We start from the raw sequence: 5,000 nt of genomic DNA on the forward strand, positions 1-5,000 counted from the left end.
GGGACACGCTGAAGAAACAGCGCTGGTTTAGACACGGTGGGCGCAGTGTTGGAATCGGCAGCGCCGATGAAACCGGCAAAGTCGGCAGAATTGGCAGCGGGTGCTGGCGATGGGTCTGGACGGGCTGGATAGTCCAAGGCTCGACGAGAAAGACCGCAGGTTGAGACACTGGGGCAGTGGCAGCCCGCGGGACAGTGTTGGCAGATTCGGCAGCGCAGATTTGTGCGGCTGCAGGTTCGTCGGGGAAAATCGGCAGCGCAGATTTTTCGACGAGCATGGGCTGGACGATGGACTGTCCAGGCCAGGCAGGAAAATTTGTCGAGGGGACACGCTGACGAAACAGCGCTGGTTCAGGCACGGCGGGCAGTGTTGGAATCGGCAGCGCCGACGAAATCGGCAAAGTCGGCAGAATCGGCAGCGCAGATTTTTCGACGAACATGGGCTGGACGCTGGACTGGCCGGGCCATGCAGGAAAATTCATCGAGGGGACACGCTGACGAAACAGCGCTGGTTCAGGCACGGCGGGCAGTGGTGGAATCGGCAGCGCCGACGAAATCGGCAAAGTCGGCAGAATCGGCAGCGGGTGCTGGCGATGGGTCTGGACGGGCTGGATAGTCCAAGGCTCGACGAGAAAGACTGCTGGTTTAGACACTGGGGCAGTGGCAGCCCGCGGGACAGTGTCGGCAGATTCGGCAGCGCAGATTTGTGCGGCTGCAGGTTCGTCGGGGAAAATCGGCAGCGCAGATTTTGCGACGAACATGGGCTGGGCGATGGACTGTCCAGGCCAGGCAGGAAAATTTGTCGAGGGGACACGCTGACGAAACAGCGCTGGTTCAGGCACGGCGGGCAGTGTTGGAATCGGCAGCGCCGACGAAATCGGCAAAGTCGGCAGAATCGGCAGCGCAGATTTTTCGACGAACACGGGCTGGACGGTGGACTGTCCAGGCCAGGCAGGAAAATTCGTCGAGGGGACACGCTGACGAAACAGCGCTGGTTCAGACACGGTGGGCGCAGTGTTGGAATCGGCAGCGCCGAGAAAATCGGCAAAGTCGGCAGAATCGGCAGCAGGTGCTGGCGATGAGTCAGGACGGACTGGATAGTCCAAGGCTCGATGAGAAAGACCGCTGGTTTAGACACTGGGGCAGTGGCAGCCCGCGGGGCAGTGTCGGCAGATTCGGCAGCAGTGTCTGCCGATTCGGCAGCGTTGGCTTGTTGGCGCGGGGGGCCGATTCGAGTGGGGACTTGGGCAGCGGGCAGTGAAAGCAAGAGTTTCCCCGATGCTGCCGGGAAAAACGCTCCCCGGGATGGCCGGGTGAGATGACCCGGCGGCCCGCGACGGGTCATTCAATTCCATGCCCCGTCAACATAACTCCCGATGTACTGTTTGCTTTTTCGGAAGAAGAGATCCATCCCCCCATCCTCGGCCAGCCAAAAACGCTCCAATTAATGGCCGGGTGAGATGACCCGGAGGCCCGCGACGCGTCATTCAAATCACTGCCCTATCGGCTACAACTGCTGATGGGTGGGATTAGAGGCCTGCCATGGTGGTGAGGGGCGGCGAGGACCGTGAAAGCTAGAGTTTTTCAGAGGCTGCCGGGAAAAAGGCCCCTCGGGTGGCGGGGTGCGAGGACCAGGCGCGTCATTCAATTCTCTTCCCTATCAACTTGGCTCCCGTTGGCGGGATTGGAGGCCTACTGTTTGTTACAGGGCTAAAATCGTCAGGGGAAGAGCTGACGAAACAATGCTGGTTTGGATGCAGGGGGTAGTGTTGGAATCGGCAGCGCGGACAAAATCGGCAAAGTCGACAAAAAAGACTGTTGGTCTGGACATCGGGGCAGCGGCAGCCATGCCGACAGGGGGGGAAATCGGCAGCACAGATTTGTGCAGCTGCAGGTTCGTCGGGGAAATCGGCAGCGCAGATTTTTCGATGAACATGGGCTGGAAGATGGACTGTCCAGGCCAGGCAGGGAAATTCGTCAAGGGGACACGCTGACGAAACAGCGCTGGTTCAGGCACGGCGGGCAGTGTTGGAATCGGCAGCGCCGACGAAATCGGCAAAGTCGGCAGAATCGGCAGCGGGTGCTGGCGATGAGTCTGGACGATTTATAGTCCAGGGCTTGATGGAAAAGACTGTTGGTCCAGACAATGGGGCAGTGGCAGCGCGGATTTGTGCAGCTGCAGGTTCGTCGGGGAAAATCGGCAGCGCAGATTTTTCGACGAACAGGGGCTGGGCGCTGGACTGGCCGGGCCAGGCAGGAAAATTCGTCAGGGGGGCACGCTGACGAAAACAGGGGCTGCGGAGTGGAAAATCGGCAGCGCAGATTTTTCGACGAACAGGGGCTGGACCGGCCGGGCCAGGCAGGAAAATTCGTCAGGGGGGCACGCTGACGAAAAGAGGGGCTGCCGCGTGGAAAATCGGCAGCGCAGATTTTTCGACGAACAGGGGCTGGACGCTGGACTGGGCCAGGCAGGAAAATTCGTCAGGGGGCACGCTGACGAAAAGAGGGGCTGCCGCGTGGAAAATCGGCAGCGCAGATTTTTCGACGAACATTCGTCAGGGGGGCACGCTGACGAAAAGAGGGGCTGCCGCGTGGAAAATCGGCAGCGCAGATTTTTCGACGAACATTCGTCAGGGGGGCACGCTGAGGAAAACAGGGGCTGCCGCGTGGAAAATCGGCAGCGCAGATTTTTCGACGAACAGGGGCTGGATGCTGGACCGGCCGGGCCAGGCAGGAAAATTCGTCAGGGGGGCACGCTGACGAAAAGAGGGGCTGCCGCGTGGAAAATCGGCAGCGCAGATTTTTCGACGAACAGGGGCTGGACTGGCCGGGCCAGGCAGGAAAATTCGTCAGGGGGGCACGCTGACGAAAAGAGGGGCTGCCGCGTGGAAAATCGGCAGCGCAGATTTTTCGACGAACAGGGGCTGGACGCTGGACTGGGCCAGGCAGGAAAATTCGTCAGGGGGCACGCTGACGAAAAGAGGGGCTGCCGCGTGGAAAATCGGCAGCGCAGATTTTTCGACGAACATTCGTCAGGGGGGCACGCTGACGAAAAGAGGGGCTGCCGCGTGGAAAATCGGCAGCGCAGATTTTTCGACGAACATTCGTCAGGGGGGCACGCTGAGGAAAACAGGGGCTGCCGCGTGGAAAATCGGCAGCGCAGATTTTTCGACGAACAGGGGCTGGATGCTGGACCGGCCGGGCCAGGCAGGAAAATTCGTCAGGGGGGCACGCTGACGAAAAGAGGGGCTGCCGCGTGGAAAATCGGCAGCGCAGATTTTTCGACGAACAGGGGCTGGACTGGCCGGGCCAGGCAGGAAAATTCGTCAGGGGGGCACGCTGACGAAAAGAGGGGCTGCCGCGTGGAAAATCGGCAGCGCAGATTTTTCGACGAACAGGGGCTGGACGCTGGACTGGGCCAGGCAGGAAAATTCGTCAGGGGGGCACGCTGACGAAAACAGGGGCTGCCGCGTGGAATGGCAGCCTACACGCAGATGCGAATTCGGCAGCGCACGATGGCTTGAGCAGGTCATGGGTTCGACTTGGCGCGATCTGAAACCTGGACGAGGGACTGTCGACGCTGGACGAGCCAGCGCGGTGGCCTGTCGTGCCCCGTTCAGGGGGGGCCTGCCGCGGAGACAGCCCTCGCGGGCTCGACAGCGCAGGCCAGCGTCCCCGACGTCGCTGGCCGCGGCAGGCGAGCTGCCGGGGTTCCCGCATTCCTACAAGAAAACGTCGTGCTTTCCACATGAAACCAATCCAGTAAAATCAGCCATATTTTTATGAGGCTGCCCACTGAATTTGGGGTCATTCCGGGCCGGTTCCTAGTTTTGCGGATTTACTCGATTTCTAATGGTAGGAAAATTAAAACAAATACTTCCCGACCTCGAAAAATTCTGGGAAAATTAATGAAGGTGGATTGGATTTTTGCCAACCTCTGTGCAAAATTTCAGCTCAAAATACCAAGAAATGAATTTTTTAGAGGGGGGGTGACAGCTGGGACCTAGTAGTGTCTCCCCCTGCCAGAGCTGCAATGACACTTATTGCTCTTTAGGGAGCCACCAGGCCGGCGCCCCTCAAAGACCACACGCGCGCGCGCGCCCGCCCGCGCTGGGCGCTGGGGCGCTGGGGCCTGAGGGCCTGGGGCCCTTGGGGGCCCTTGGGCGCTTGGGCGCGCGCGCGCGGCCCCCGCAGCCATGCCGCGCTGCGCGACGCGCGGACAGCCCCTGCTGGCTTGCTCTCTCGCCCGCGGGGGGGCTGCCTTCGGGCCCTGGCCCCCCGCGTTCTGGCCTGCCCCCTGCGTGGGAGAGGCTAGGCGCTGCAGGGGCCAGCCCGACGTCGCTGGCCGCGGCAGGCGACAGCCCGACATCGCTGGCCGCGGCAGGGGCCAGCCCGACGTCGCTGGCCGCGGCAGGCGACAGCCCCTGCTGGCTTGCTCTCTCGCCCGCGGGGGGGCTGCCTTCGGGCCCTGGCCCCCCGCGTTCTGGCCTGCCCCCCGCGTGGGAGAGGCTAGGCGCTGCAGGGGCCAGCCCGACGTCGCTGGCCGCGGCAGGCGACAGCCCCTGCTGGCTTGCTCTCTCGCCCGCGGGGGGGCTGCCTTCGGGCCCTGGCCCCCCGCGCTCTGGCCTGCCCCCCGCGTGGGAGAGGCTAGGCGCTGCAGGGGCCAGCCCGACGTCGCTGGCCGCGGCAGGCGAGCCGCCGGGGTTCCCGCATTCCTACAACAAAACGTCGTGCTTTCCACATGAAATCAATCCAGTAAAATCAGCCATATTTTTATGAGGCTGCCCACTGAATTTGGGGTCATTCCGAGCCGGTTCCTATTTTTTCCGATTTCCTCGATTTTTAATGGTAGGAAAATAAAAAAAAATACTTCCCGACCTCGAAAAATTCTGGAAAAATTAATAAAGTTGGATTGGATTTTTGCCAACCTCTGTGCAAAATTTCAGCTCAAAATACCAAGAAATGAATTTTTTAGAGGGGGGGTGACAGCTGGGACCTAGT

The sequence above is a fragment of the Populus nigra genome, chromosome 2 (assembly GCF_951802175.1).
Source record: "Populus nigra chromosome 2, ddPopNigr1.1, whole genome shotgun sequence".
NCBI lineage: Eukaryota > Viridiplantae > Streptophyta > Magnoliopsida > Malpighiales > Salicaceae > Populus > Populus nigra.